The sequence below is a fragment of the Bactrocera latifrons genome, unplaced genomic scaffold, assembly GCF_001853355.1.
Source record: "Bactrocera latifrons isolate USDA-ARS-PBARC rearing strain unplaced genomic scaffold, ASM185335v1 scaffold_19, whole genome shotgun sequence".
NCBI lineage: Eukaryota > Metazoa > Arthropoda > Insecta > Diptera > Tephritidae > Bactrocera > Bactrocera latifrons.
This window is the reverse complement of record NW_017535407.1, coordinates 1,088,235-1,109,925: the sequence shown is the minus strand read 5'-3', so window position 1 is coordinate 1,109,925 and position 21,691 is coordinate 1,088,235. Positions and strand designations below refer to the sequence as shown.

General features: G+C 33.9%; 1 protein-coding gene across 4 annotated transcripts in view; it reads left to right on the top strand.

Annotated features, from left to right (window-relative positions):
* The window catches only part of LOC108967555 (furin-like protease 2), a 381,841-nt gene that overhangs the window by 185,445 nt on the left and 174,705 nt on the right, over positions 1-21,691 (top strand). Inside the window, exon 1 of one of the 4 annotated variants that reach the window (XM_018931053.1) lies at positions 11,314-11,334. The exons of the other annotated variants lie outside the window; for them this stretch is intronic. The gene's annotated coding sequence lies outside the window, so the exon portion shown is untranslated. Of the gene's footprint in view, positions 1-11,313; positions 11,335-21,691 lie in introns of those variants that run through there. 4 annotated transcript variants of the gene reach the window in all.

Here is a 21,691-nt window from a genome sequence, read left to right as displayed (position 1 = left end):
TGATCAGTATGTCGAGCTGAGTCGATTTAGCCATGTCTGTCTGTCTGGCCGTTTGTTTGTCTGCATATATATGAATTGGTCCCTCAGTTTTTGAGATATCGTTTTGACAATTTTGCAAACGTAATTTTTTCTTTAAGAAGCTGCTCATTTGTCAGAACAGCCGATATCGGACCACTATAACATATAGCTGCCATACAAACTGAACGATCGGAGCCAATTGCTGGTATGGAAAATTTCATATTTGACGAGATATATTCACGAAATTTGGTATATATTATTTTCTGAGACAACAATGTAATCTACGAAGAAATTGTTCAAATCGGCTCACTATAGCATATAGCTGCCATACAAACTGGACATATAGTTACTAACAAAAATGCGCCTGTGAAGGGTATTTAGCTTACCGAAGTTAACATTTTTTCTTGTTTTTGATTGTTTTTGCTATATATGTAGTTAGATATAGGGCTTTGAGAATTAATAGTTAATCTAATTGTGTACTTTTTATTTTAAACTAATACATATATAATTTTCTTTACGGATCAGTGCAAGATCTACCTCGTACACAACATTTGTAGTTTCACACAATCGCAAGGCATGTCGATATATTAAAGGTAAAGCAAAATTTCATATAGAAAACCCCAAACCCCAACCACTTGAGCGTAAATTAATAAAATAATAGCGCTGGCAATTAATACTGCTTTCAGAAAAGCAGAAATATGCAAATTGCATGCTAATTTGCAACCTGAGCGTCTTCACAATTTCACTGCTTTCGTCCATATATACCTACAATACATAACTACTTATATATATAATTTATAGCACTTATGTTTTTAACAATCACTTTTTACTTTCTTCCTCTTTCTCATTTCCTATAAAATTTTTTGCTTTGCTTTTTCTCTATTTTGTTCAACAATATCTTTCACTGGTGTGGCGCAATAGCTTTCGTTTTCATTTCACACATGCGTAACTCAGCTGGAGCTCTTCGCTAGACACTAACATTATTTATGCTAAATTTAATACACAATACTTAATGTATGCACATAATACACAATTAGCCAACTTGCTACCGTTTTTCGTGTGTTTTTGTGTCTACTTTGCTTTGATTTCTTCACTTTGCTTTCAATGCCATTCGCTTGAGGTAATGCCGTAGCTATAGCTATTAGCGCCAAAACTGTTTGCTTTTAACGAAAACGGAAGTTACACGTTAAACGCGGAAAGTGAAGCGTGTTTAAGAGAAGAGGCATCTGCTGCGTGAATAATATATATATTTTTTTTTGAGAGTTATTTTTGTGCAATTTTTGATTAGAAATTTCTAAACTGTTAGTGAAAATAAAATTGTGTTCTTACTAAGCAAAGTCAGGGTAAGAAATTGAGAATATCAATCACCTAGATCTTGGTTGAATTGGGCAGGGCACACTTAAATATATAAATATAACATAGTCTACCAGGAAGTTGATGCATGTTCCTTATCAGTTCTTCGCCGCCGTATTTGAATAACTTGGCCGGCAATCTATCAGTTGCCGCCGCTTTGCTGTTTCTCGCTGTTCAGAGGGATAATTGCTAACGATATACCTTTACCTCAGAGTCTTATAAGTGTGATATACATTATGTCGGCCCAGAGAATCGTTAATTTATTCACAGTGTAAAAAAACCACATTCTTAGGAAGGCGGTAAGGCGATATTAAACAATCTGAACACGATTAGTCTGAATCGTTATTACATTCAGCAAGAGAGGCTTACTACTGTCCTTTCAAATCTGGCCTTTGAGGTCTTTGCAGTCTTTAAACAGGTGAGGTGAAGGATGTTAAAGATGAAAATATGAAGCATTAACCTGTTTGAAAGCTATTCAATAGAACCCTTCAAGGAATACATCTGCGACCGAGTTGGTTTTATATAAATTTCTAACTGAAATTTGTTTATCTCGTGTTGAGAGTAAAATGTTATAAATACCATCTTAGATACTATCAGTGAATGTAAGTTATTATCCAACTCTTTATACACTTTCTATTTACAAAAACGATATGTTGTCGGTTATGAAATGATACCTAATGACATATTTTTCTTGCAACATACCCAGATATGCACCACATTACTTAATTTCCTAGATCTTGAGATGCCACAAACTATAAAATTGACACATGCCTATAATGTTGCACGAACACATAACAAATTAAATGAAAATGACAACAAATATTAGGACAAACGGTGGAAAAAGTGAAAATCTATCTCTTAGTGTTTACATATTTGCTCATTAACCGCATAACTATTAACGGCTGTATCGAAGATGTTGCGGCGAAGCTATCGTGGTGTAATATCTTGTAACCGTTATTTGTGCTGTTACATTTTTCTTTGTTGTTGTTGCTGTAGTTGTACACTGAATGCCGTTGGGCAACTTGGAGACAGCGAAAGCGTTGCATAATACATAGAGCGTGAAAAAACAAATACATGTTTATATGCATGGCATATAACGGTATTTATGTAGATGTACATATAACTGTATATAAGTATCTATATATTACATATTTTTTCCAGTGCTTTACAGAGTACGATCCATTTAGTTTGAGCACGCAAATAGCCACATTTGCTTGATTGCGCGCTTTTATAAGTGTTGTTTTCTTTTGTTTGTGTTGTTGTTGTTGTTTTAACTTTTTCATTTGTTTTACTGCATACGAATGCGTTTCTGCATTTAGGCCAGATTTGTTTGCTTTCACCGCACACGCAACAATGCATTCCAAAACAGACACCAGCACCAACAACAACTCCAACAAAAAACAATGAGGAATAACAAGACAACAACAATAAGTAAAGACAAAAGCAAAAACAACTGGAAACAAAACAAAAGCAACAAAAGTAAAATATTAATATAAAAATAAAAACAACAACAATAAAATAGCACAATACAACAATCAAAAAACTGAAAACAAAAACAACAACAACAAAAACTAAGCATTAAAATAAAAATAAACGGCAGCATCAAGAATAACAACAAAAACGATAACACAACAAATACAACAACAATAAGTAACAGAAACGTATAAAAGAAAAACAACAACAAATAGCAACAAAATCAAATAAAAACGCTTAGGAAATGTCACCAGAAAACACACGTGCATTTATTACTTTTATACATGTGTGTGTGTGTGTGCGGTCTCTTATACACATCTAAAGAATAAATTTCAAAAATTGCTAGAAAGAATACAGTAAGGAAAAAGATATCATGTAAAGTGAAATAATTTATTTTTATTTTTCCATAAATTTCAAAAATAATGTTTTTCTTTTATTTTTAGTATTCAAAATCACAAGACCGTCGTCCAGTTGCATACAACTTTCATTTCCCCAAAATTTCTTTAATTTTTTAAAATAATTTACATTAATCTAATCCGGTTCATTTTCCGCTAATATTATTTCATAACATATTTTTGTTTTCTTTCTCTTATTTTTCCTAACTAAAATCCATAAATTTTCCGCAACTTTCTTCTTACGCTCAACGTGCCACTGTTACCCATATAAACTTCCGCTGCAGCAGCTTGACATAGTGTATACGCCTGCGCACATCCGCATGGCGCCAACAGCTGTGCGCCATACACATATAACATATAACGGCAACCGCAATAAGAAATGCAACCGGCAAGCGTTACGCAATTTTCGCTTGCTTGCAGCACGTATATTACGCAATGCTGGTGGATGTTGCAAGCAAAAAACTGAAATAACAGCTGGAGGTGGAAAGGAAATATAAAACAGGTCTGCACTTTCACGTTCATAGCAAAATAAACTGCTTGCAATACACAGGCGTACATACCTACAAATATATGCTTATATTTATAGCTGTAAGTATGTGCTTATGAAGTGTGGTAAGTAGCGCAGTTCAGTTGCATGGCACAACCAGTCACACCAAAGTTTGCGCTACAGCTTTTAAATACGTATGTATGTGTGTAGATATTCACGTGTGTACCTTGAAAAAGTTGCAACTAAGCAAATGCCGGTACAAACCGTTAACTATGCACATGCTACTTGGGCGGGCACAGTGGTGGCATATGAAGTCAATGGCAACTAACCACTTAACCAAGCGAAGTATATGGCGCAAAATATGTGTGTATGTCGTATATATGTATGAATATGTGTGGAGTTTATTAAAGTGAAGTTCAAAGCCAAGTTGTGTCGGTGTTTTATTTAAATTTTTTTCTAATTTTTTTTACTTTATTTATTTTTTTGTTTGCAATTTTTTGCTTGCTTGCAATTCGACTTGAGAAAGTTACCTAAGCTAAGTTTTCACATATCTACATATGTATATATATATACATATGTATATTTCCTACTATGGGTAGGCTTCTGTAACAATTATGCCGCTTATTGTTTCTGCTGTTGTTGCATGCGCTTCTTGAAACGACCAAAGTCACCAAAACTTGCCGACACCGCAAAAGTGCCAGAGAAGAGAAAAACAGAAAAGAGAAAATTTTCAACTTGAAAAGCAGCTGTCATGCCGGCACGCGACTTCATACAACCACTAACATTTAATATATNAAAAAAAAAAAAAAAAAAAAAAAAAAAAAAAAAAAAAAAAAAAAAAAAAAAAAAAAAAAAAAAAAAAAAAAAAACACACAAAAATGTATAAATATATGCATGCATGTCTGCATTTACAACTAACTGTTCACTTGCAATGCTCAATTTTGCCACCAGCCGGTTGTGCGTCGCAAATGCGGCAGTTGCACTTAACACCAACACCAATAAACAAACAAACAGCTAAGCGTCGCCGTCAGCAGCGCTTTGTAGAGCGCGCAGAGGCAACTCTTAAACAAACAAATAAAAGTAAATTTATCTCATTGCTGATGTGTGCGTGTGTGCATGTGAGGTGTTGCAACACGCCCGTAATTTGTTGCTGCTTTGTTGTTTTACTCTCGTTTGTGTTTTTATTTATTTTACTGGATAATCACTCTTCGGTGCGGGCGCCTAAATGTCAACAATGTCAACAATGCCGCTATTGTCCTATTTTGTGGCACACACACACACTTTTGTGGCATGCAATTACACAATAATCTATGTAATGAAGCAAATAGCAAAGCTCTTTACGCAAATGAAATAGTTAGCTTGAATAAATGTGTTTAACGGTGCTTGTGATGGCTCGCTTCAATATTATTGAGCTGAAATTTCATGGTTAGGTTTTATATGCGGAACCTGGAAGGGCTCTTTGTAGGCTATATATGGAAAAAACTGGTATTCTTATAAAATTTTGTTAAAATACTTTTATATAAAGAGATTTGCAATCTAAAACTAAAAACTTTGTATCCCTGGAAATCCTGGTTAAAACTGTTCAAAGCTAACATAACCTCACTTTTATCGAGAAGTTGCGAAAATCCAAAAAAAACCTTGAAGAAAGTGATCAGTTCGGATGTATAATTCGCTCAAAATTTTGATCAGCCAACCTTTGTCAAAAAAGTCTTGCGGTATTTTCGCTAGTTGGCGCTGAGAGCGCGTAGTTCTTGTTTTATTCGTCGCATCAGATCATGCTGTACCTTCTTGGAAAGCTCATTTCATGCGCTAATACGTGATTGATTTATTGTCGTTTCTCTTAAGTCATTCGTGAGTTATAGCGTTGCAAACATGGAGCAAAATAAAGAGAAAATGCGGCATATTTTACAGTACTACTACGATAAAGGCAAAAATGCATCTCAAGCCGCCAATAAAATTTGTGCAGTTTATGGACCCGATACAGTCTCCGTTTCCACCGCACAACGATGGTTTCAACGTTTTCGTTCCGGTGTAGAGGTGGTCGAAGATGCGCCAAACTCCGGAAGGCCTGTCGTCGAAAATTGCGATAAAATCGCTGAATTGGTCGAAAGAGACCGGCATACATAGTAGCAGCCGTAGCATGGGTCAAGAGCTGGTCATGAGTCATCAAAAAAAATTTTATGAACAATTGAAAATTCAAAAAAAATACGGCAAGAAATTCCGCAAGACTTTTTTGACAACCATATATCGTTGAATTAACAAAACTGCTCAGAAAAAATTTTTATTAGATAAAATTGAAAATCTTTAAAATCATCCTGAAATTTCAATATACTATATGTGGAATGTTGAGAATATTTTAACTTTTTTTTATCAATTTCCAATAAAGTTCCTTAAAAAGGCTCACATAATTACCGATATACATATATGATAAAAATAAAAAAATGTTCAGGGTGTGCAAAAATTTGATAAGTGGAGGATAGAGGATGTAATGAACTACTTTTTTCTATTTTTGAAGTATCAAATCACACAGTGTTCATTATTTAAAATTAAAAAAAAAAATACTCTCTACAAATTAAAAAGATTCTAAAGAAGAAATTGATTTTGGTCGGCCCTATTTGTATGGCAGCTGTGATCTATAATGGCGCGATCTGAACAATCTGCCTGGTAATATTATTGTGTTAATCTGTGCCAAATTTCGTGATGACACTTTGATAAACAGAAAAATTTCCATACAAGGGCTTGATTCCGATCGGTCAGTTTGCATGGCAGGTATATGGTATAGTTGTGTGATCTTTACAATTTGTTCGGAAATCGCAATTATGCTATGAGATTATAACATGGGTCAAATTTCGTGTAGATAACTTGTCAAAAACTTGAGTTCGTTCGGTTAGTTTGTATGCAGGTATATGCTATACTTGTCTGATATAAACTATTTTTTGGGAAATTACAGTTATGCTCGGGATTACAATTTGTGCTAAATTGCGTGTAGATATCTTGTCAAGGACCCGAGATCGATCGGTTAGTTTGTATAGCAGGTATGTGCTATAGTTGTTCGATCTGACCAATTTTTTGAAAAATTAGAGTTATGATTGGAATCATAATTTGCGACAAATTACGTGTAGATAACTTGTGAAGAACCCGAGTTCGTCCGGTTAGTTTTTATGGCAGCTATATGCTAAAGTGGTCTACTATAAGCAGTTACGACAAATGAGAAGCTTCTTGATGTGAAAAATGCTTGTGCGAAGCTTCGCGCTCACTCAAAACCTAAGGAACTAGTTCGGGTCTACACACGGGCACACTCAGACCAAGTGGCAGGTCGTCAAACTTTGCTGTTTTAAAATTAAAAAAAAAAAATAATCGAGATAGTTCATTGCCGTCGCACGAAAATATTCCGATGTAGTTTCTTTTCTTCAAACAAACAAAAAAAAAACACAGGCTTCGTTTGTATGAGATTAATTATTTGAACTGATCCGCTAAAAAATTGCGATATGTAATATTTTTGATTAGTAAGTATGTTTCTCACATCAGCAATAATTTGATTTTTTTATTGCTCTGCATTCCTTCTCAAATGTGTAACTATTAGAAAATGCCTACCAATCCAAATTGCCTTCATGAAAATCAACCGCCGTCAATTTACGCTCACTTCTGCTAGTCGGCTGCCACAGTCTACTAGTTGACGATCACCACACGAAAATCTATACTAAAGCTATGAAATTGTGCGATATCGTTTTCGGTTCTTTTTTTTTTTTTTTTTTTTGTTTACTGTTTTGTTCTTATTCTCAGTCACAAAATTCCATTTCGACATTGCTAAAGTCGTTTTGCCACCGTCATTCATTCTGAAAATTGTTTCTAGCGCATTTTGGCTCGAGCTTATATTTTACTAGTTTTATTTTTGATATCTGCTCCGTTAATTTTTATTTTTTGTATGCATTTTTTTCAATATCCTTTAACAGCCACCAATTTTATGCCGTTTTATGGTGCAGTTTTTATTGCCGAACCTGGCAAGCGCGGTTTAGTGGCACTTCGCTTGAATAAGAACTCACAAATATACAGACAAGCCATTCATTTCTTTTTTATATATATATAACTTCAAATTGGTTTTCGTCGCAGTTGCATTCGCTTTTTCTGCTTTCATTCAAGCTCTAACTTGCGCAAGGCATTCAGTCTACTGATGCGCAGTTATTCGATATATTTTTGGTTGAAAATCTCACAGTGGTAAAGGTAGAGGCAGCCGCAGACTATGCTCTATTGAGTCGCGCAAATTTTCGTGCAGTTTTAAGTCGCCGGATGGTTTCGGTAGAATAGCGAATTTTTGTTTTCATGTTTAATCAGAGTTATAGGTTAGGATTATGGTTATTGCAATTATAAATTCTGCAACTTATTTACATATGTAAATAAATTATGCCATAAATTTTTCTAGAATTTTTTATAGACACAAACAATTAAATAATGGAGGTTAAAAAAGGCCATGTAGAGATTTTTATTCAAATATGTTACAATGTAGTTTTTTTTTTTTTTTTGACAGTTCGAGTAAAGTTTAATAAGACAGTAGCTTTTCATAGAAATATACCTATTAATTTCAAATATGTTTCATTAATATACTGGATTGTTTTAGGGTGTATAAGTGATATTATAGAATGAAAAGGTAAAAATACTTCTTTATGAAATTTCCCAATCCGTTAGCTTGGAATTACCAAAAATTACGTATGATTTGTGTGACACTAATGGTTTGAATCGATTAACTGGCAAATCCAGAGGCTGCAAGTCACTGATTGTCAAATGGTTGTATATCAGGATCGCTCGACCGACTATCATGTATGGGGCGGTGACCTCAAAAGCATCGCAGACTTCGGTAGAGTTTCAGCTATCGAAGCTGCAACGTCTTGCATACAACTACTTGTCGGCACGACTTGAAGTCATGTTTGAGCTCACACCACATCACCTAGTAATATGGTCGGATAGCCAAACACACACTGCTTCAAATAACAGCAGGTTAAGGCAGGTCAAAGGTGAAGTAATCTCATCCCAACATATAGCAATACCATTGGCTCTTCTTCCAAGAGACAGCATTACCAACTGAGTAAACTTCAGCAAGAAGTTCAAGGTTACCCTTAGCAGTAAGGAGGCTGCTTGGAATGATTCCACACTCACGCTACCGCTTAGGGATAGTAACGACAATCAGTTGCTACACTGACGGCTCGAAAAAGTCGGAGGGAATTGGTGCTGTAGTCACAGGACCACATATCAAACTATACATACCTATGAGAAGTTGTTTGAGCATATATCAAGCAGAGGTCCTTAGCATAAGTCGTTGCGTAGAGATAAACCTCATAAATAAACCGCAACGAACGTATAACCATACTTAGCGATAGTAAACTGCCACTTAAAACAATCTCTGCCTACGAAATCAAATCTCTATTGGCACAGAATTGTAGGGAATGCGGGAATAATCTAAACGTACGTAACCATATGTACCTTATCTGGTTGCCCGATTACAAAGTAAGGCAAATATGTCATAATTTTTTTTTTTTAATTTGTTATCAATTTCCAAAAAAAAAAAAAATTAAATAAGTTTATGAACAACCAGTGATTTTTGCAGTCTGTGGAACCTCTGGAAATTCAATAATAATAATGAATGATATATTTTATAATTTTTCGTTTAGCAAACTTGGTCTTCGATAACCTTCTTCTATTAATGATATTGGTATGGTGATTGCATCGGGCAATATCCGTTATTTACTACGATTTAATCAAGAAAGGTGATACAAAGTGAATTTGCATAACTATGCCTTCTATTCTGCCATATATTTCTGTGATTAAATCTGTTTTAAGTTACCTACAATAGAGAATTTTTATGCAAGTAGACCGCGAAACTCACTACGTGATTGGGTGCATCAAATAGTTGCCAATTTGCTATTGGCAAATTTTAAAATTTCCACTTAAATCGAAGGCGTTCTGCTAGATTCAAGAGAGTAAGTGCAGTTTTTTGCTAACACTATTGTAATTTGAGTATTTTATAAGCAGTTTCTTGTTCAAAAAGGCCAAAAAGACTAATCAATAAAATAGTAACTGAAAGGCGCCTATTTTCAAAATGTCAATGTCCGATGATATAAACTTGTCCGGGTATAAGAAATTATGACTTCAAAATCCTTTTCCTAAAATTTCCATATAATTGAACTTCCGTACCGAACCTTGCACTTTGTAACTGTAGCTCAATTATAGTTTCCACTCGCATAAATCCAATATTTGCAGCACACTAATTTTCCCTTCGTCTGCTCTTTTGCTTGGCACTTTCTTTAACTCCACACGCTTATTGCCGCTCACTGGCCAATCTAGTTTATCGACTGCACTCGTGCCACAATTAACTACAAATTTTCTTCAACCCACAAAGTCCAAGTCACCTTTCACTATGCGGCCGCACTTCAGTCACTAGGCTATTGCCAATTTTTCTGCATATTTTGCGTTTTCTTTGTTTTTCTTTTTCGTTGCGAAACAATATTGCCATATTGGCTTGGCAATCGTTTGCAATGCGATCTCTCAGGTAGTCGCATTTTATTTGTTTCAAATCAGTGCTCCTTTGTTCATAATGGTTTTTTTTTTTGCCGACCCACTGCTTGCTATTGCATTTCAAGTTGATGCGTGTAACACACACACACACACACACGCACACGAATATTTGTGTTTGTTTATTGTTATTGCAATTTTTTGCGATCGCGGACAAGCGAATGGCAAATAAAGACTGCCAAGCGTCGTTTTTTATTACATTTTGTTGTTATTGCTGTTGTTGTTGTTGYCTATTTTGGCTCACTGCAAACACCACTCCTCAGTTATTGCATAAGTTCGGCGCTCACGCGAAGACTTTGAGGCAATTGTGAATGTGCTGTTGCACACTCGTTGCACTCTCAAGTGCCACCAGCTTTTTGCCACTTTAGTTGTTGCCTTTTTGCGCCGCCATCTACTCTAGTTGAGTTTAACTTCTTTTCTGTGAACTGCAATCTATTAAAGCGAATATGTGTCTTTCACATTTTCGCCTTTGCTGGCATTCGCATGCGCTATTTTTGTTTTTGTTTTTAAATGCATTTATTGACTGAGTGTTGGTTTTGTTTTGGGCAGGTTTGGCATTTGATCTACTGAGCGTTTGTTATTTGAAAAATTCGTGTTCATTAGAGCGTTTCGGAGTGAATGTTTAGAGCGGTATTGCTTCAGCCATACTTTTTTGTACCTTCGGGGTTCGAAATTATCTGTGGATTTCTGCAATTTGAGACAAATTATTTTAATAAATTTTTTATGTTATTGGGTATTTTTGCGAGTTCCTTTCAAAATACTTTCAGTAACAGTCTCGTGCTTGTTTTATAGATGTAATATGGGTATATAGGAAATGTTTAACATTTTTTCTGGTAAAATTGGCCAAAGAATTTTCTGTACCAATATCCACTTTTTAGCACATTATTCAACGTAATATAACACACATATATACGAGTGTACATTCTTGTAAACCACATAGATACAAAATTTGTTGGGAGATAGATATTCAACTAACAGAATTTCCTCTTTTATATTTTCAGGTGAGCACTTCTGCGCTAATTCATCCTAGAACTACTGAAACAGGTTAGAAATGAAAACGAAATATTTATATTAGGTTATATAAAATATTTCCAGATACCGTTAACCAATAAAAGTACAAGTTTCAGAGAATTTGCTAACTAGGTCTATAAGGAATCTAGTCCTGGAATATTCCTGTACCCTGAGATATCTTTAGTTTGTCATGAAATTTGTACCACTCAGTAGAAAGCGTGGATACCCTTTAAACTGTATGCATATATAATCGAAGCCGAAGACCGAGCCGATTTAGCCAAGTTCACCTTTCTGTCCGTCCGTCCTTATCCACATTAACTAGTCCTTCAGTTTTGGCGATATCGATCTGAAATGTCGAACATGTTTTTTTCTACCAAATACGATGTTCATTTACCGGAACCGCCGATAGCGGACCACTATAGCATAAGGCTGACATACAAACTGAATGAATAAAGTATTTATATGGGTTTTTTTTTTTTCGAGGTACCTTCACTTGGCAGTGTTATTTGCTAAGACAACGCTTCAATATCTGAAGAAATACTTAAGATTGCACTGTTAAGAACTGCTATAGGCGTGGCCCCGCCCCAAATCTCTTGAACCACTAAAGCTACAAAGACAAATTTCACCTAGTGAAAATATTTAAATAAACTCTACCTACATAGTCAAAACTATTTAAACTGGAAGATAACTCCGGTCGCTTTCCTTATAACGGTACATTCAATAACTACTAAAGCGAGACAAATCCATAACTACAAACCGCAGAGGCATTAACGTTTACCATGGTGATGGTATCATCGTGATGGGGTGAAAATTGAACAATGAGCCTTGCACCGCCCTCTTTTAGGTGAATTCACATACGAGTATCTCGGGATCTGCTGGACTGATGTCAAACGAATTCTTTAACATCCTTGTGTCACAGTGCCAAAATCTGCAAAATCAGAATACAACCACATCTTCTTGCCATAGAACAAAATTACGATTTTCCCTTTGGTTCCTTCACGTTCAAAAATTCACGTTAAGCAGATATAAATGTATCGGGATGAAGCTTTGCACGAATAGTGTGCCTAAAATAGAAAAGATCAGGTGAAAGCTTGTTCTAGGCCCCATATAACTTATATATCTTATGCACCTGAATTTCAATTGCTCTGTTCCTCTATAAAATATTCGAATTTACATAAATTTAGCAATTCCATTTTAGATAAATCCGATGATGCTGATTACCTTATCAGCCAACTAATTTCTAAATGTGAAGATGCTACTGACGACTATCCCTTTTTACGTTTCTCCATTTATTAGCTTTCTGCAAGCGGCATCTAGGATTTCAATAATAATTTACTTTGTTATTTTATTATTTACACTGATATTCAAGCTGTTTCCCAATTCTAGTTATTTATTGAGCTCATTTTTCTAGGACATGTATTATTATTACTGAGTATGGCCACACTAGTAGATATAAAATCATACGATGTCTCTTTAATGATTTTTTTTACGCATCCATATTAAGCAGTCAAAATTGCCGTCCTGGAACAAAATAAAAAAGTCGTTAATTGGCATGAAAACTTTCGTAGAAGTACGTAGAGAAATATTGATTCCTTTAAATATTATAGCCACTGTCAGAGAAAAAATAAAGAAATCATTTGAATCAATCAGAACTTTCATACGTACTGTGCAAAACCCAATTCTAAAGATACTATTCAAATTTGAAGTCGATCTGATGAAAATGTGCAAAGTTACTTGACTCGCCGACTGGACAAAATAGCTTTGAAAAAATCACGTTCAAAGTTTCATATACACTCGTGGCCACGCAATCCTTAACACTCAAAATTTTCAAGTATTGTGCATATTTGCCCACGCTTTATAACGGTACTTTTTGCTTTATTGACATTTTTTATTTAGAAATAAGTTAATGAAATATTGTTTATTAGAAATATCAAAAATTTAAAACAAAGCACATTCAGCTATAGACAAAATCAATTGGATGTTACTGTGCTTTACAAAATGAGCGCAAAATGTAAGAGAACGGTTTGATTTTTAAAATTTAAATAATTTTTAATTTAATTCCAGTTACACAATAATTGAAATTAATATTTTATTTCATTTTATTATTCTTTTTTTTAATTGAAACACGAAGTTATGTCGGTGTATCAATTTAAAAACAATAAAATCGGTCTACACCTTTGCTGCCGCCGTTTTCCAATAGATGTCTCTAGGGTCAAGCACTGGTCGATTAAATCATTTTATACCGATCTTGGACATTAACCCAACAAAATATTTGGAGAGAACTCTTTGCATCCCAAACTTATTCTCAACTGAAAATGTCACTTTTTGAGCCGAATTCTTGACATTTGCGGGAAAATTTGCTTTTCTTTTTTAATTCCAAGAAAAGTGCGACTGAGGACCCGCCCATGCTTGACTGAGGCTGACACATACATTGATAATGCTATTACTCTACTACTACCATCTATATGATTTCTATTAGGTATTAAAAAAATATAAATTTTTGTAAAGCAACTTGTGTTAGTTTACAAAAAAATGGATCATAAAGCATTTGGTGTGTTAATTTGGAGGGAGTAAGGGAAAAGACTTTTGGGCCGTTTTTATACAGTAAAACCTTAAATTTACAAAAAAAAAAAAAAAAAAAAAAAAAAAAAAAAAAAAAAAAAAAAAAAAAAAAAAAAAAAAAAAAAAAAAAAAACGGCGGAAGCACAGTTGTAGATTTAATACAATGAAAATTAGTTAATATAATTTAATTTACTTATGCTTACTAAACACTTACAAAATGTAAAATTGAAACAAATCGCGAACGAAAGAAAAAGTCCGAAAAAAATTTTAGAAAGTCTGGTGGTAAAGTTTCCGTGGCCACGAGTGCCGGTGGTAGGATACTCTATACGTTCGAAGCCGTTTGAAAAAATGTTGCTCACTACAATTTAACTTGAAACTTATTTGTAAGACTATAAAGCATATTTTAAGAAAAAAAAAAAAACAATTTTTTGAAAATCCTACGGTTATGATACCCGTTTTCATTACACCGTCTTTGAGCTTACAAATTCTTATCGCTTTTGACTAAGGAAACTAAGTTGTAATACTCCACTGTGTATTTTCTAAATTATCTTACMAAAAAAAAAATAATAATAATAATTAATTCAAATACTTAATCAGGCCTTGTTGTAATAATAAACACATTCATTTTGTTTTTTGACCTGACATAATATTTAATCATACTTATAAACAACTAACTCGAAAGCTAACATGGGAAATATATGAAAAAAGTCGTATGCTAATTTCACGAATCTCAGCCGTTTAGTCGGTGACACTAACTAAATATTTGTGTGTCAAGAAAGAAAAAACAAAGCTGGTGGAACAAAAATCAGAGCAAAAACAACAACACACACAACAATAAACATATACATGAATAAACAATCAAATATGTATGACACTCGAACGAATCTCCCTGTGTGTTTGTATATTCAAAACAAGGTGCATGTACGTGTGTGTGTGCGTGTAGGGGTGTGCTCGACAGTGATAACACATGTAGCGGGAAAGGCGGTGGTATAAATAAATTAAACACAATTACATTAGCATTTCAATGCAGACAGATACAAAAGGACAACACCGGCGAGGACATGTGAGAACACGAAACCAACAGCGAGGACGGGAGACGAACACCTGCGCCAAGTTGCTGTGAGTTGGGTTGGGTGTTGGAGGGCAATTCAGCGGCGACTTTTAGTGGTACGTTGGGAAGCGACAGCTGGCAGCGGCAGTCAACAATTGTTTGAGAACAAGCGTGGGATGTGAGAGTGTATGTGTTTATAAATAAACAGTTAAGAAAATAATGTTGTGGCGGCTATAATGGGAAGTGAAATTGGAAACACATTAAAAGTGGAGTGTGAAAAAAGCTGTAGGCGAAGTTGGTACTTTCACTTCGAGGTCGAGAGTAAATGGAAGAAGAAGAAGAGATCGCTGAAAGCAAACAAAGTGAAAGCATGCAAGTATAAGGAGTGTCAAAGTTTGTTGTACATATAACACATATATTTTTAGATAACGGTACACAAAAGATATCAAGTGATTGTTAGCGTGAGCTTGTCTTGTGCGCTAAGAGAACGGCTCACTGTAGGTGTGAGAGACCTTTCAGGTGCAGACACGTGTTGGCTGAACCTGAACAACCCGGAAGCCATACTCTACAATAATGTAAACGAGAAATTGTAATTGTATTATAAATTAACATAATATTTAATATGTTATCCCAGTGCAGACAAACACAATTTTCTTTGTGCTCTTTTATTGCCCATAAGATACCTTAAAAAATATGTGAAAGGAAAATCCCATGAATTTGTTTGCATATCAACGCATCTTTTGCCGGCAAAGTCGCTGGTAATATATGTATATTTTGTAAAAAAAGGAAGTCGAGACAAGCCTCCAATACGCCTTTGCATATGTATATTTAGATATTTTTATATGTATGTGTATGTATGTGCGTCTAAGCTCCCAAAAACAACGCTTTACCTAAAATATAAACAAAAAGCAATATTTTTTACATATTTTCGTGTAAGTCCACCGCAGCTAATCAAATTTATGCGTCACGCCAGGACCTTTTCACCTGACGGACCTAAAGATTACAAGAGACAAAAAAATAAAAGGTACACAAAAAGCTTTCGAAACTGCTACACTAACAAACCTACTGTTTACTAAACTAAAATCCACAGGGAATACATATTCACAAATAAAAAACGATTATGAAAAAATCTCATGGCTCACCTGTGGCGATCGGCTGCAAAAAGGTTAAATAAATTTCCATTTTTTCCCTGTTGACACTTTTGTGACATAATACACAACATAATGTTGGTAGATAATAGCTAGCAGCGCTGGTAATAATCGCAGCATATAATAAAAACAAATACAACAAGAGTCGCTGTTTGCGTATATCAACACCTTTTCAACACACGACGGTCAATAAACGACGCGTCGACATGTGTACATAAATATTTATGTAAATTTGTTGCGGATGCAGCAAGTAAACGGGCGCCTTGTAAAGATGGAAGGAAGGGCTGGTGAATTGTAAATATTTCCTAAACTAATATGCTTGTGGTTGAAAGGGAAATTTATTAAGGTTGCTTAAGAGAAACATTTTACTAAGCAAGTGAGATTTAATATTTTTTGTTAAAAATATAAACAATAGTAAGGATGTATATATTTTAAATAAATTAGTATTTATATGTTGGGCAAAGTGAGGTATATGTTCAAATAAAATATTTAAAATATTTATTCGCAAAGATTATAATAATTTTCTGAAACTTTTGATCCCTGTATTAAGAAAAAATACTTCCCCAAGGAGACACAGTTTTAATAAAACTGCTCGCATAAACATATTTCGCGAATTTTGTGATTTTTAACAATTGCTAACGAATGCTCTTTGCTATTCCACTATGGGTACCAGTGCGTATGATCAATATTAATTACAATAAATCATCTAAAGTTGCTAAGCGATTTAAAAAATTTAACTATTTGTATACAAAGTTTAATATAGGAGCGTATATTTCTAATACATACTAAAAATAATAAAAGATTTTAAATTTCCCAAAACTTTCATTCAACGTGAGATGCCGATGTAATGAACTAATAGACACTCAAGGTAGCCAAATCACCATTTTTAACCATTTTTAACAATCTCTATTGAGCTTCCTTAACTTTATTACCGTTTCAGGTAATAAACAGTGCGTATGACCAAAATTTGACAAAGTTGTCTTTCTTTCACCAATTGATAACCGATTGCTAACCGGATGGTAACCGATTTAAGTAAGAAAATTTAATACTTTACTACACATGAATAACATATATGATTCCCACAAAAATAAGACCATAACAAATAAAAAAAAAATGTATTAAAGCGTTTCTTATTAACTTTCACAAATGGACACTCAAAGAAGTCAAAGCACTACAACAAATTTTCAACTTTTTTGAATTCTGTTCGATTTGAAGCATTGTTGACCATCCCTAGTAAGCTTCGCTAATTATATTGCTGTGAGCAACAGTGCGTATGATTAACGTCAGACAAATTGAATAATACTTAACGAATTTATAAGCCCTAGCTGATCGCTTGTTAACCGATTAAAGTACGACAATCGTATTACTCCGACAAACATATAATAATAGAAAGTGTTTTAAAAAGCTTTATAGCTTTCACTAAATCTTAGCTCCGAAAGCATTCAACAAGAAATACGAAAAACTTCGTAAATGAGTTTTTTCCAATATTGGGTGCTTTGAAAACCCCTAGTGAGCTTCTTTAACTTTGTTAATATGACCCATATCGCGTATGAGCAATATGAGACATAGTACATAATACTTAACTAATTGCTAACCGATTGCTAACCGTTTATTAACCGATTGGTACGAGATTTTAACACGTATAATTTATATTACTCACATAAACTCCCACAACAGTAGACAATATGTATTAAAAAAACATTTAGTACTTCTACTTACTCTACCTCTTACTGAATGTGAGATCCGGAAGTAAACAACAAACGGACACTCAATGAAGCCAAATCACTTTAACAATTCTTCAATTGAATTATTTCGGATGTTGGATGTTCTTAGTAGTGCCTAGTGAGCTTCCTTAACTTTTATGCTGTGAGCTACAGTGCGTATGAGCAACTTGCTAACCGAGTGCAAACCGTATTAAACATATTTATACGTAATTAAAATGTTAAAAAAGAAATAAAAATGGCCCTTAATTATATTGACCATCAAATTCCAGCGAAATATCAAAGAATCAAAACGGCTATGTTTAGAAAACTATGAGAAATAAGTAATACGAATATTGTGTGCCGAAAATATTTTGTGGAACAAATATTCAAGAGCATTGAATTATTGCAAATTCTTTTGCATCAATTATTAATGTAAACAAAGCTTTCTTTCTACAAATCAAAATGCATTTGGTTAGATACTGTTCAGTAACCGACAGTGGACAGTGCGTATACGTAACACTAATTCAATGTTGATTTCAAAATATTTGTTATCAATTTGCAAAATTCAAATGACAAATTCAAGCACGTTATAAAGTTGTATATGCCTCGACATCTGCAGAATACACACTCTCAATTAGAAATTTTTTTCCACACACCCAACTTCACTGTATCCTAACTTTGCTTAATGCAAGACTCCGTCATCCAACTCTTATTATTATTATTATTATTATTATTATTGTTATTATGATTATTTTCTTGCAAATTCTGCTGCACTGACAACTTCATTAAAACTTATGCCTTGCGTCAGACTTGTGTGCCACACGCTTCCTACCCATATGTTCTGCGCTGTCATAAATCCTTATTTTCTCGACGCACTTGTCATATTAGTTGGTATGTGGTGAGAGTAAGAAAGGCAGAATAGAGATTTAATATGAGGCGTGCCTGTGGCAACTATTGTGCACGTACACAATGCCTGCACCAACGAAGTGGCATATAAATCAATTAATTTCTTGGCTGTGCAAAAAGTTTAATTGAAATTTTCATGCATGAATAATTTTCGGCGGCATGCAGCAGGCACGTGAATGGCATGCACCAACGCACATTTATATATGATTATACAAAATGGTAGTCACAAAACCTTTCTACGCTTTATAGAGTTAAAGTACGAGTCATCGATGTGGCTTAACGCTAAGTGAGTTCGATTTTGTCGCACTAGTCGGTGGTTAATGGTTCAGTGATTGTTTATTAACTCTTTCCTTTTGTCGCTAATTCGAGCTTTTATATAAGTTTTGCTGCCAATTCCGCTCATTCTTTCTCTGTGGTTTATATTTCTATAACTTTGTACACCACAGCCAGTCATCAGTTCTTATTGATGTTTCCTGCCACTTCCGTTATCTCAACTCTTTCGGAACATTTTTTCACTGCTTGGACTTCCGTATCGGTTTTCATATAATTGCCTAAAATATGTTTCGGTGTCATTGGTTTACGGCACACACTCACGTACATATATACAGAGTGACACAAATACACTCATAGTTACTAACATACACACACAGTGCCACGTTCATTCCTACATTGCGCCATCCGAAACCATGCAAAAACCAAACACCATCCATAATTGAAATTGGTATTCCAACAGCAGTTTTGGTCAATTTATCAAAACTTTATTCGAGCGTGCATTGTGGCAAATCTTACAAGAACAACAAAACCCATAAAACGCTTGGAAATAGCTTTTGTATGTTTCAGCCAATGAAAGAGTGGCGTGTAGAACTCGCATAAGCCGGCACATACAAACTTGACTTCTTTTTCTTACTGTGCGCAGTGCATATCCTCCTTATTTATTTCCATATGAAGTCTTACACATTCTTTTTTGTAGTATTAGATAAATTTGGTTATTTATGTGTAAAAATATGTGAATTTGTTTGCACATTTCAATATGAACGCTCCATTGCTTTCACTTTATAATTATTATCTTGCTGTAGTATTGGAATTGAATGATTCGTTTCATGTTCGCGACAAAATCACTCACATATTAACGAGAAACGAATTTGTATTGAAAGTTCAATACACGGAAGTATAATACTCTCATAACCATAAGATAATATAAAGTACTGAAACAATTTATTTCACTGGATGTGAATAATAAACGGACTGTTAAGGAAACCGAATCACAGCAACAACTCACATCACATTCATATAATAATTCTTTCCGATTTTATGATTTTCTTGTAAATGCCCAATCTATTTCCTTAGCTGTACTGCTATGAGCCACCGTGCGTATGGACAACATGGGACAAAGAAAAATTTTCTTACTCCCTAACCTATTGATAACCGATTGCTAACCGATTTATGTATTTATACATAAACAAAAAGTTTAAAAATTTATTTAAATTATATTCATGGAATTATCATTTACAAAAGATGTCTTTCCATACGCTAATTTGAAAAATAGAGCAGTTTGAAATTTTTTGAATTACTTCCAATTTTTTTTTTTATTTAAGTCAAATATTTTTTTTAACTGTTTTTCCATGAGCAACAGTGCGTATGAACAACACAAACAAAGCAAATTTTTCTTGACCAATTGCTAACCGATGGCTAGCAGATTTAAGCATTTATACAATAAATAAAAAGTTGCTTTACAAATTTAAATATATTTAGTATTATAAAAGAGTATTGACCATCATATCTCAGCTATAATGCCAAGAAATTTAACGAAATTAAGAAAAATGTCGAAGAAGTTACTTCTCTTCCCATATGTTAATATGAAAAATAGAGCCGATTGAAATTATTTTGAAATATTTTTTATAAATACTGACCTTGAAAAATGTACTTGAAAACTTTTCTTTTCATTGCAATACCCACTTTTCAACACTCTTGTTGAAATAAATTAAAATTATTTACAAAAATTGCAACATCTCTCTTATTGGTTAAGAAAACAAAGCGGACTTAAACAACGTCATTTAAATATTTTATTGATTTATATATTGAGCTCATTGCATGAGAATTTATCTTTGTTTGGCTTTGCAAAAATTGGCTTTTAAATTTGTAGTTTCTATTTGTCTATGCCTATATCTTCTCTGCGTATTTTATGCTTACTTAGAATTTTTATTCTCGAAATTTGCTCCAACTTTCTGGTTTCATTATATTCTAGTTAGATAATGATATGAGCTCGAAAATGTTTTTACATATCGGTTAGTTTTAATAAGATACATATTGTAGCTATGTTCTAAATATAGAAATACGGGTACTTATGGCACAACAATTTTAGGAGTAAGGTAACTACTATATACCTCCATATATAATCAAACAAAGAGTAAAGGCCAACTCATATAAATGTGAAGTGGTAGTTTTACTTCATCTGCTGTCTGAAGGCGACAATTTATATGCAAGCCTTTCTCATTTTCATTCTCTCTTCGAGTTATAGAAATATCTCTCGTTTTTATGAAGCAATAATTGCTTAATAATTTTCATATTTCGTGTATGTATGACATATACATATATGTAGGACTATATATGTTTGTCATATTTATTTGCGCAGTCTACGTTAACGCCAGACTTAATCCCAGCACGTTTCTGTATTGCTTAATTCCTTTTGTGTTGCGTTTCTTTATCTGTATGTCCTATAGTGTGCAAGGCTGCCAAATTCAAGGCGCCCTAGCGACCATTTCAGTGCTCGGGAAAATCCCTTCGGTATGCAGCTTAAGTTGCCATATTTACAGAGAGCTTTAATGGTATTTGTAAATTCCAAAGCGTTTCGCTTAAGTTTTCATTCTAAACTTTTTCGCTTGCTTAAAATAAAGTATATGTTTTATTCATMAATTTTATTAATCTGAAAAAAACATTAATATTTTAAATAATTTAAAAATTTTTTGTAGAGAATWATACTTAATAGATACATAAAAATTTACTTAAATTATAAGTTTTAT